The sequence below is a fragment of the Esox lucius genome, chromosome 11 (genome assembly GCF_011004845.1).
Source record: "Esox lucius isolate fEsoLuc1 chromosome 11, fEsoLuc1.pri, whole genome shotgun sequence".
NCBI classification, from domain to species: domain Eukaryota; kingdom Metazoa; phylum Chordata; class Actinopteri; order Esociformes; family Esocidae; genus Esox; species Esox lucius.
Window position 1 is genome coordinate 54,221,005 of NC_047579.1, and position 13,278 is coordinate 54,234,282.

General features: G+C 42.7%; 1 protein-coding gene across 1 annotated transcript in view; it reads right to left on the reverse strand.

The window, feature by feature from the left end:
* Positions 1–13,278, reverse strand: part of gsg1l (gsg1-like) — a 40,145-nt gene that overhangs the window by 22,896 nt on the left and 3,971 nt on the right. The gene's annotated exons all lie outside the window — the stretch shown is intronic.

The following is a 13,278-nucleotide window of genomic DNA, read 5'->3' on the forward strand; positions in this document are numbered from 1 at the left end:
GGCAAGGATTGGATGGTGACTTCCTGGTTGTGTGTTCCTCTGCACCAGTATGACTGTCAAAGCCCTCTGATATAATCACTGTGCTGTTACGAATACTTTTAAACTCGTCCAATACATTTTGTATTTGAGTGTTTCTGTAAGACCACTCCCCAGGGCCTCATTAAGTCCTATTTTCCTACTTATTCAACGGAATTTAGAATGAAAAATTGATAATAATTGATAAACATCATTTGTTCTGAGATGACCATGGTGATTTGCATGTTAAAAAGCCCCTAATTACCTATACAGTGGGGAGAACAAGTATTTGATACACTGCCGATTTTGCAGGTTTTCCCACTTAAGCATGTAGAGGTCTGTCATTTTTATCATAGGTACACTTCAACTGTGAGAGACGGAATCTAAAACATAAATCCAGAAAATCACATTGTATGATTAATAATAATAATAAATTTGCATTCAATAAAATTGCCATAAGTATTTGATCACCTACCAACCAGTGGGAATTCCTGCTCTCACAGACCTGTTAGTTTTTCTTTAAGAAGCCCTCCTGTTCTCCACTCATTACCTGTATTAACTACACCTGTTTGAATTCGTTACCTGTATAAAAGACACCTGTCCACATACTCAATCAAAGCTTTGGTTGAGCTTTGGGTCATGACCGAAAGGACAAGATCCCGGATACAGGCAGCTGAAATGAGACAGCTGAACCCTTTCTCCGCAGGGTGGCTGGGCGATCACTTAGAGATAGGGTCAGAAGCTCGGTCACCCGGGAGGAGCTCAGAGTAGAGCCGCTGCTCCTCCACATCGAGAGGGGTCAGCTGAGGTGGCTTGGGCATCTGTTCCGGATGCCTCCTGAACGCCTTCCCGGGAAGGTGTTCTGGGCCCGTCCCACCGGGAGGAGACCCCGGGGAAGACCTAGGACACACTGGAGGGACTATGTCTCCCGGCTGGCCTGGGAACGCCTCGGTGTCCCCCCGGAAGAGCTAGAGGAAGTGTCTGGGGAGAGGGAAGTCTGGGCATCTCTGCTTAGACTGCTGCCCCCGCGACCCGGCCCCGGATAAGCGGAAGAAGATGGATGGATGGAGTTGCTTATTTTCATTTTCGAAAAACATTGCAAAAATCTGAAACATTCTATCAAAACCTGATGCAGAAAAATGTATCCATGCTTTCATTACTTCTAGATTAGATTACTACAATGCTCTTCTTTCCGGTTACCCTGATAAATCAATAAATAAACCTCAATTAGTGCTGCCCACGGCTGCTAGAATCCTAACTAGAATAAAAACATGTGAACACATTACTCCTGTTCTAGGGTCATTACACTGGCTGCCTGTTAGGGTTAGGGCTGATTTTAAGGTTTTATTGTTAACCTATAAATCAATACATGGACTTGCTCCTACTTACCTCGCTGAAATGATCCAGCCATACATACCTACACGTAACCTACGATCGCAAGATGCAGACCTTTTAATTGTACCTAGAATTTCTAAACAAACAGCCGGAGGCAGGGCCTTTTCTCATAGAGCTCCACTACTAATGAAGATCTGCCAATTCAAACTTAGTGCAAACTTTCAAATGTCTCATCTCTACAGCACTTTATAATTAGGTGTAGCCTGGCCCAGGGGCATGAAGGTGACCAGTAGGCTTGATACTGTCCACCCTTGCTGTCTTGCCAGGTGGGCTCTCGTCGCCACTGGGATGCCCTCCCTCCAATGCCATTTGGGGGAAGATTCACTGGCTTGTTGTTGTCTCTCTGTTGCGCACTTGTGCAATTGGGCTGTACTCTGCTGGCAATACTCGGCCCTCATTCAGGGTGGTTGCGGTTGTTGGGGGTCCCTTTGATTGATGCCTGGCAATGTGGGTGGATTGATTTCCTGCCTGTAGGGCCATGTCCAGGGCCTCCCCCGGGTAGGGCCACAGTGTCGCCGGACCCCCCTGTCTCAGGTCCAAGGTGTTACGCTGCTATACTATTGTGCTGGGGGATTGAGTCAGTTCTCCTTCCACATTAAGTTATCTTTCTCCACTATAAATCGTTGTTGATATGAGGAATGCATTTTCTGAATTTTCACAATCTCCTCCTGTTTTAAACTTTAGGAGGACATGAGGTCCTGGTCCACACCTGCGGAGTACCTGGTTTGGGGGGCCCGTTGCTGTCCCTGTCCTTGTCCATCTGGTCATACTTCTGACCTAGTCTTAATTTGGATTTAGCACAGATAAATGTATTAATTAGTCCAATTGGACTCTTAATATCTCACCCGGCACAGCCAGAAGAGGACTGGTCACCCCTCTGAGCCTGGGTCCTCTCTAGGTTTCTTCCTAAAATTCAGCCTTCTTAGGGAGTTTTTCCTAGCCACTGAAATTCAACACTACTGTTGTTTGCTCTTTGGGGTTTAAGGCCAGGTGTCTCTGTAAAAGCATTTTGTGACAACTGCTGTTGTAAAAAGGGCTTTATAAATAACACAGTGGTAAATATGCCCCTGTCCCAACTTTTTTTTTACGTGTTGTTGGAATAATATTCAAAATGGGCATGTATTTTTCCCAAAAGAATGACATTTATCAGTTTCAACATGTATTATTGTTGTCTTTCTACTATTTTCAATTAAATACAGGGATACATGATTTGCACATCATTGTATTCTGCTTTTATTTGCATTTTACACAGCGTCACAACCTTTTTGGAAACAGGGCTGTAGAATAGGAAACATCCGGGGGTATAAGCACAATGGTGGAAGTTTCCTGGCCCACACCAGGTCCATTAATACCAACTGATCAATATTTGAAGGCCGGAGAATCCAAGCCCTGAAGATTTTAGGCCATTCTGAAGGCCAAGGGGTTCACCCAGGTATTAGATAATAATAAACTGGACACTGAGTGAGTCCATCAACATACCCTACAGGAGGGCCGATGACGTAATGTCTTTTAGGTTATTATTAAAAATAATAATAATAAATAAAGATAATAATGCTTTTATGAATAGTTTGCTAAATGTTTTCTGATTACTTCCCTTACCCTCCACAGAGACAACCCAGAGCGCATATTAACATGTCTTAGCAAACACTTAGCTAGGAGGCAAGCAGAATATATTTCTTTAAGGAAATCAGATTGCTTGGAGTCTGGCAGAGGACTTTTTTAATGTAAATAAATTCCATTTTCTGCGATATTGTTAACTTCAAGACAATGCGAGGCGCTGCAGATCAGCATGGACAGAGTCTGTGTGCCATGCAGGACAAACAGTGGGATGATAGATTATTAGTCTTTGTGTGTATGTGTGTGTGTGGATGTGTGTGTGGCGGGGTACAATAGTATGTATTTGTTAAAGTACTTCAGGGAGTGTGTGTGTATTCAGGTGGATGTCTTTTTCTCAGTGTGTTTCAGTAGTAAAGGTGTGGTACATGATATCCCAGGTGAATTTGGATATTCTTGGCCTTGGATGATAACATATTCCTAGTAACTAATACACTAAAACATAGGTAGCTAGGACACCAAATTACATTTGCTTGAATGTGTGTGTGTGTGTGTGTCTGCATATGTAAATGCATGTGTGTGTCATTTTTTGTGTCTCTGTGTGTGGGTGAATTTGGTACGTGTGTGTGCATACTCAATAAGCTCTGACAGACTCCTTTCCCTACCACATCATCAGGGAACAGCTCAGGTTTGTAAGGCAAAAACAAACAACAAATGTCCCTAAAGCTTGAACTGGTTGGGTGGCTGACCCACTACAACCACCAAGCCTGTCCACAATGACTGAGCCAACATCCCTGTCCAACCATCCAGCCAACATCCCTGTCCTCTTCCCTGTCCAACCATCCAGCCAACATCCCTGTCCTCTTCCCTGTCCAACCATCCAGCCAACATCCCTGTCCAACCATCCAGCCAACATCCCTGTTCAACCATCCAGCCAACATCCCTGTCCTCTTCCCTGTCCAACCATCCAGCCAACATCCCTGTCCAACCATCCAGCCAACATCCCTGTCCAACCATCCAGCCAACATCCCTGTCCAACCATCCAGCCAACATCCCTGTCCAACCATCCAGCCAACATCCCTGTCCAACCATCCAGCCAACATCCCTGTCCAACCATCCAGCCAACATCCCTGTCCTCTTCCCTGTCCAACCATCCAGCCAACATCCCTGTCCAACCATTCAGCCAACATCCCTGTCCAACCATCCAGCCAACATCCCTGTCCTCTTCCCTGTACAACCATCCAGCCAACATCCCAGTCCAACCATCCAGCCAACATCCTGACTAGTCATGAGTTGCCATGAGTTGACACACATGCATATGCACACTTCATGTAGCACAAGTGCGTATGTTTATCCTTTTTCCCACTCAGCCCTCACTCCCTTTCACCCTCTCTTTCCTCAATCTTCTCTGCCTGTTATTCTTTTCCTGCCTACCTAGCCTCCATAATTCCTCCTTCCCTATCTTCCTCCTTTCTCTCCCCCTCTTCATTTAATGCATTAACCGGTCTGCCTCAGTAAGTTCCAGTGTGTTTAAACTATGATCTCATGTGGTTAGACTCTAATAGCTTCTGTAATGAATATGAATGAGTCTTTTAGCCCACTGTGCTAATACAGCTCCATTGCAATGTCTGTCAGGAATCAACCTAGTCCCAGAGGGTTCAGTTTCGACTGGAATTTTGGTTTCGCTTACATTGGTCAGAAGTATGCCCCATCTCCCTTTGTCCTGATAATATAACCCCCCCATACCCCCAAGTTAGACTTTGTGAGAGAAATGGTTCCTTGCACCATGTGACCTACACATACTGGGGCATTTAGTATTCTCCAGAGCAACAAAATGGCTTTAATGACATGGCTTTAAATTAAGAGCCAATTGAGCTAGCTATTTGAAAAGTCATAAACAAATGATTAGTTTCTCTAGTATAAATAGAAGCATTGGCCAAATTACTACAATGTAAAGATTACATTTGATTAAATATATATGAAAAATAAAAAATAAAGTGTACAGTAGTTATGAGTAGACATTTCAAATTAAAACAGTGTGGACTGGCCACATAATATAATGTGCACAGGCAGGCGGTACAGGTCTATTTACACCAGCAGGCTCAGGAAAAGTTTCTTCCCATCTACTGTAACCCTGCTGAACTCTGTAACCCATACCATCACTAACCACACCCACCCATCCACCACGGAGTTCTGCCCCTCAGGGACCTTGTTGCACTACTCTCTTGTACTGCATGTCTACCTCAGGAACCTCCTTGCTGCTGCCCCTGCATTTCAATTGCACATGCCACCTTGCACCTTCAATTTGCCTGCACTACACTTCCACACTTCCAGACAAACAGTTTTCCCCCTCAGACCATAAGGCTCCTCAACCAGCAACACTGATCTGTTGATCACATGTACACTTCATATGCTCAGGTCACTTTCTATGGACATTCATGTACATTTCATATGCTCTGATTACTCTCTGTGTACATTCATGTACATTAGCACATTTCAATGTATCCATTTATAGGCACTACATCACTTATATTTAAAATATTTAAGATTTCTATTCTGTCCATATTACCATTTCTACATTATTTGGAATTGCTTCTAGTAACTATTGTTGTTTATATTTTAAATGTTCTGTTATTCTCTTTGCTTTATATATTTCATAATTACTACACAGATGTCACATGTCACATAGTTCAGAATAATGCATGTTATTCAGTGCACTTGAGAATTAAAATACTTTGACTTTGGCTATGATATTGATATATACTGGGCATGAAAAGTAACTGAATTAAGCTTGACACAATGTATGAGAGTACTAACTATCTCTGTACGAAGGACACTAGGTAGGAAATGTGATGCCCCATTACTGATGGGTCCCAAACACAATGTCCATACCTCCTGATAGGAGTTTTCCATGTGACTGTCATAGACTATGAATAGACCCATGGACCGTAGGTTGGAACATACCATTGTGAGGAAACCTGTCTTTACCTGATGATACACATGTATTTTTGTTTCCATTCTCTTGTTAGAGGAGTGGTACTTTGTTATCTTGTGCTATATGAGGTACCGTATCACAAACAGTTGGTATCCATTTTTGAAGGGCCCCACACAACCTGATAAGAACTATGGAACTATGGAAGTTTAACATCGTAGCCTCATGCTGAATAAAGATGGTTCTCCCCTGACTTCCAGTTGCATTAATTTTGCTCATGGATAAAAAATGGACAGAATCTAACCATGTTTTTATTATTTTATCTTATTTATACAGGGAAAACCAACTGCTACTGATATCTCATTAACAGTGGTGTCCCACATTGAAAGCACATTAAGAATAGCAAACCCACTACACTGTAAAATGTGGAGGGCACAGTGGCCTTCAACTTCCGGTCTTCATGAAGAATATTCCCAGAGTGGAGGGCACAGTGGCCTTCAACTTCCAGGCTTCATGAAGAACATTCCTAAAGTGGAGGGCACAGTGGCCTTCAACTTCCAGTCTTCATGAAGAACATTCCCAGAGTGGAGGGCACAGTGGCCTTCAACTTCTGGTCTTCATGAAGAACATTCCCAGAGTGGAGGGCACAGTGGCCTTCAACTTCCGGTCTTCATGAAGAACATTCCCAGAGTGGAGGGCACAGTGGCCTTCAACTTCCAATCTTCATGAAGAACATTCCCAGAGTGGAGGGCACAGTGGCCTTCAACTTCTGGTCTTAAAGAAGAACATTCCCAGAGTGGAGGGCACAGTGGCCTTCAACTTCTGGTTTTCATGAAGAACATTCCCAGAGTGGAGGGCACAGTGGCCTTCAACTTCTGGTCTTCATGAAGAACATTCCCAGAGTGGAGGGCACAGTGGCCTTCAACTTCCAGTCTTAATGAAGAACATTCCCAGAATGGAGGGCACAGTGGCTTTCAACTTCCGGTCTTCATGAAGAACATTCCCAGAGTGGAGGGCACAGTGGCCTTCAACTTCCGGTCTTCATGAAGAACATTCCCAGAGTGGAGGGCACAGTGGCCTTCAACTTCCAGTCAGAGTTCAGTATAATTAGGTTAAGGTTATGGAAATGGATAGGGTTGGATTCAGCTAAAACACAAATAGGCTCCCAGATGTGACTCAAACAAGCATATTTTAATATCTCTTTGACATCAGCTGCCTCCCATCTAGACAGTATTTCTCCATAGAGAAGCCAGAAGAGGACTGGTCACCCCTCTGAGCCTGGGTCCTCTCTAGGTTTCTTCCTAAATTTCGGCCTTCTTAGGGAGTTTTTCCTAGCCACTGAAATTCAACACTACTGTTGTTTGCTCCTTGGGGTTTAAGGCCGGGTGTGCTGTAAAAGCACTTTGTGACAGCTGCTGATGTAAATAGGGCTTTATAAATAAATGTGATTGATTGATTGATATAGCAGCTTGTTTCAGGTTACAGGGAAATTAATCACTAATGGAATAGGGAGCTGTGACGGGCTGAGTGTGTTATGTTAATTGATGCTCGTTATAGAGGTTTGTTAAGAGGTTACGGCTGTCTCTCATGTGTACAGGATGGACCCCTATCTACCACACAGTGAGCAGGCACACTGTGAAACACACACCCATGGACACACACGCATGCACACACACTCACCACACACCCATGGACACACGCATGCACACACACTCACCACACACCCACATACTGCACACATGGAACATCAGAGGCTCTTCAAAGGGTTCCAAACAGTCACAGACAGAGAGAGGCACACTTACTAAGACCCAAATCTCACCCCATTCCCTACAGGGCACAGGTCTGACGTTGTGTGGTTCATGGAGAATAGGGTGTCATTTGGGACAGACTTGTTCCGTTCCCCAGCATCACTAATTAGCATTGAAACATGTTCAGAGGTGTCTTTAATCTAGTCATGCATGTCATCTACGGTATATGACACACACACACACACACAGACAGACACAAAACACACACACAAAATGTCTGTCTTGCATCATGTATTCTGTGTGTTAGTTCATTTGACAAAGGTGTCTTAAATCTAGCCATGCATGTCATCTACAGTACAGTTGTGCTCATGAGTTTGCATGCCCTGGCAGAAATTATGAAATGTTGGCATTGATTTTGAAAATATGACTGATCATGCACTAAAACTGTCTTTTATTTAACGATAGTAATCATATGAAGCCATTCATTATCACATAGTTTTTTGGCTCCTTTTTAAATCATAATGAGAACAGAAATCACCCAAATGGCCCTGATCAAAAGTTTACATACCCTGGAATGTTAGGCAACACTGTTGCTGTTTGCTCCTTGGGGTTTCAGGCTGGGTGTTTTGTAAAACCATTTTGTGACAACTGAAAAAATAAAAAGGTCTTGATAAATAAATGTTATTGATTGATAGAGAATGAAAGATTTTAGCCAAAACTGCCAGAAGAATTGTTCGGGATACAAAGAAAAACCCACAGGTAACCTCAGGAGAAATACAGGCTGCTCTGGAAAAAGACGGTGTGGTTGTTTCAAGGAGCACAATACAACGATACTTGAACAATAATGAACTGCATGGTTGAGTTGCCAGAAAGAAGCCTTTACTGTACCAATGCCACAAAAAAGCCCGTTCACACTATGCCAACACCTTGACCCTCCTCACATCTTTTGAAGTGATGAGTCCAACATAATGCTTTATGGTCACAACCATAAGCGCTTTGTTTGGAGAGGGGTTAACAAGGCCTATAGTGAACAGAATACCATCCCCACTGTGAAGCATGGTGGTGGCTCACTGATGTTTTGGATTGTGTGAGCTCTAAAGGCATGGGAATCTTGTGAAATTTGATGTCTAGATGAATGCAACATGTTATCAGAAAATACTGGCAGACAATTTGCATTCTTCTGCACGAAAGCTGCGCATGGGATGATCTTGTACTTTCCAGCCCGACCAAGTTGACCCTCTAGTGGTTACAGCAGAAAAAGCAGAAGGTTCTGGAGTGGCCATCACAGTCTCTCTGGGGAGATCTCAAATGTCAAAAGGCATTTTGCCAAGACGAATGGGCAGCTTTTCCACCTGCAGGAATTCGGGTCCTCATAGACAACTATTACAAAAGACTGCACGCTGTCATTGATGCTAAAGGGAGCAATACACAGTATTAAAAACTAAGGGTATGCAGACTTTTGAACAGGGGTCAGTTCATTTTTCCTTTGTTGCTATGTTTTGAATTATGATTGTGCCATTCTGTTATGACCTACAGTTGAATGTGAATCCCATAAGAAATAAAATACTTATTTTGCCAGCTCACTCATGTTTATAAATGGTTCACTCATCTTTATAAATGGTTCATATATTACCAATTCTCCAAGGGTATGCAAACTTTTGAGCACAACTGCATATGACACACACACAAAATACACGCAACTGTGTTGCATCACGCCTTTCTGAAAGTTGGGCTGTGATGTCACTGTCTGATCATCATTTATGTCCACGTTCCTACTGGTGCCATATAATTAAGAGACCACTGCAAATTGAACACTTCTGTTCTTCACTCAAAAATGTACTTTTCCACTTTTTTGGAAAGGAAACAAAAAGGTGCAGTGGTCCCTTAATATTTTCTGGAGCTGTATAGTGCCCTCTGTGTGTGCAATGTCCTCTGGTTCTGAGTGCCCTCAGTTTGATCAAAGTCCTCTGGTTCTGAGGGCCCTTTTTTTTACCTAAGTCCTAAGGGTCTGAGTGCCCACTGTTCGGTCAAAGTCCTAAGGGTCTGAGTGCCCACTGTTCGGTCAAAGTCCTAAGGGTCTGAGTGCCCACTGTTCGGTCAAAGTCCTAAGGGTCTGAGTGCCCACTGTTCGGTCAAAGACCTAAGGGTCTGAGTGCCCACTGTTCGGTCAAAGTCCTAAGGGTCTGAGTGCCCACTGTTCGGTCAAAGTCCTAAGGGTCTGAGTGCCCACTGTTCGGTCAAAGTCCTAAGGGTCTGAGTGCCCACTGTTCGGTCAAAGTCCTAAGGGTCTGAGTGCCCACTGTTCGGTCAAAGTCCTAAGGGTCTGAGTGCCCACTGTTCGGTCAAAGTCCTAAGGGTCTGAGTGCCCACTGTTCCTTCAAAGTCCTATAGGTCTGAGTGCCCTTTGTTTAACCAAAACCCTATGGGTGTGGATTGGACGTAGTGCACTATAAACGGAAGGATACTGGGGGTCATTTAGGATACATAAACTATGATGAGGTTGAAGAGAGATTGCAGTGTGTTCAGGTGTGTTGGGTGGAGGAACACTTTTCTAAGACATTGATGTACGCAGCATTTGCAGAACAGGTGCTTTACGTCCAAAAGCTGACATACATGTAACACAGTACAAATTGGATTCAAACATATTATACGCATGTTAAAACAACATACAGTGGGGAGAACAAGTATTTGATACACTGCCGATTTTGCAGGTTTTCCTACTTACACAGCATGTAGAGGTCTGTCATTTTTATCATAGGTACACTTCAACCGTGAGAGACGGAATCTAAAAAATCCAGAAAATCACATTGTATGATTTTTAAATAATTAATTTGCACTTTATTGCATGACATAAGTATTTGATCACCTACCAAGAATTCCATCTCTCACAGACCTGTTAGTTTTTCTTTAAGAAGTACTCCTGTTCTCCACTCATTACCTGTATAAACTGCACCTGGTTGAACTTGTTACCTGTATAAAAGACACCTGTCCACACACTCAATCAAACAGACTCCAACCTCTCCGCAATGGCCAAGACCAGAGAGCTGGGTAAGGACATCAGGGATAAAATTGTAGACCTGCACAAGGCTGGGATGGGCTACAGGACAATAGGCAAGCAGCTTGGTGAGAAGGCAACAACGGTTGGCGCAATTATTAGAAAATGGAAGAAGGTCAAGTTGACGGTCAATCTCCCTCGGTCTGGGGCTACATGCAAGACCTCAACTCGTGGGGCATCAATGATCATTGGCCAAAATCCCTGCTGCAGTGTGTGCAAACCTGGTCAAGAACTACAGGAAACATATGATCTCTGTAATTGCAAACAAATCTTTCTGTACCTAATATTAAGTTCTGCTTTTCTGATGTATCAAATACTTATGTCATGCAATAAAATGCTAATTAATCATACAATGGGATATTCTGGTTTTTGTTTTAGATTCCGTCACTCACAGTTGACTTTGCTTTGTAAGTGGGAAAACCTGCAAAATCGGCAGTGTATCAAATACTTGTTCTACCCACAGTATATTAACAGGGTAGTCAATCTTATTTATTTATTTGCAGGACAGAACATGTTATGTAAATTGGATCACATATGAGGATTACTCTCAAAAATGGGCAGCTGAGCATGTTCAGAAATTCAAGAGAGTCCATTTAAGTCCATGGAAAGGGAATGAGTGAATGAGTGCGCACTTGGAGTGATAATACAGGGGGCAGGGGGCATGGGGTAGAGGGCATATAAGGAGGCGGCTGTGGGATGGATAAGGTCACTATAGTAACAAATCCTGTCAATCAAATGTAGAAACTTTCAGATATAGTCCTAGTAAAATGCAAGGTGATGGCATGCAAACCCATTTCAACATAAATATGAATATCCACATAGAACTATATAGGTATGTGTACATATCATAGAACTATATAGGCATGTGTACATCCCATAGAACTATATAGGCATGTGTACATATCATAGAACTGTATAGTCATGTGTACATCCCATAGAACTATATAGGCATGTGTACATCCCATATAACTATATAGGCATGTGTACATCCCATATAACTATATAGGCATGTGTACATCCCATATAACTATATAGGCATGTGTACATCCCATAGAACTATATAGGCATGTGTACATCCCATATAACTATATAGGCATGTGTACATCCCATAGAACTATATAGGCATGTGTACATCCCATAGAACTATATAGGCATGTGTACATCCCATATAACTATATAGGCATGTGTACATCCCATAGAACTATATAGGTATGTGTACATATCATAGACCTATATAGGCATGTGTACATAGCCATAGAACTATATAGGCATGTGTACATCCCATAGACCTATATAGGTATGTGTACATCCCATAGAACTATATAGGCATGTGTACATCCCATAGAACTATATAGGCATGTGTACATCCCAAAGAACTATATAGGCATGTGTACATCCCATAGAACTATATAGGCATGTGTACATCCCATAGAACTATATAGGCATGTGTACATCCCATATAACTATATAGGCATGTGTACATCCCATAGAACTATATAGGCATGTGTACATCCCATAGAACTATATAGGCATGTGATGGACAGTGAGGTCTGGAAGTATTTGAAGGGGTGGGGTTGATGCTATGTAATGGAGGTGCTTTGTAGACAATGTGCAGATAATTTTAAAATGGTTCATCCAATAGGGATGAAGATTCCCTCAAATGATAGGTAACAGTCTGCAATATCATTCCAAAGTTTTCTAAGATTTTAAATCAAAAGTACTGTCATACAGAGCCAGAAAACAGTATTTATCACTGTCCACGTGCATCACTGATTACACTAATGGATCACGTGAGTTCACTAACCCATTACCAGGTGGTTTGGATCCTGAATACTGATTCGCTAAGAGCTGTATTGTTTACCCCAGGGATGACATCACATAACTTTGTACTCTTCTAGTTGTGTTGTGTGTGTGTGTGTGTGTTTGTGTGTGTGTGTTTGTGTGTGTGTGTGTGTGTGTATAACCGGTATATGGCATTAAAGGTTCATAACACTGTTACCTCTGGCAAAGACAACATTTTTGAGAGCTTCAATAACCACTTTGTTATGTCTGGCCATGCATTCAGCTCTGCTACATCTCTACCGCTGCTGGCACTGTTGTTTCTGTTCCGTGACTTTTCACCCAGAACTCCCCTCATTTCTCCTTTCATCCACTTCAGGTGAATGAGGTTTGCAAGGAGCTCCACAATTTGGATCCTTACAAATCAGATTGGAAGGATGATCCGGAAACTGCCTTTCTGAAGCTGTCTACCCCTGTTATCTGTTATCGCAGCCACTGTCGCTCGCCTGATGAAACTCTTGCTACAAACGTCTGAAATCCTGCTGGATTGAAAAGGAGGCAAGATAGGCCCAAACTGTTACAGGCCAATTTAAATCTGTCCACCTATCTAAAGTTTTTGAATCCATGGTAATCAAAGAAATAACCCAACATTTTGTGTCAAGGCATAAACCCTCTGAGGTGCAGTGTGTCTTAAGAGCAGTTATATTACATCACATCTGCTATAGCCAGCAAGCAGTATTTTGCGGCTGTTTTTGTTAAGCTGGGAAGAGCTTCTGAATTTCTCAATCATCTCATTCAAA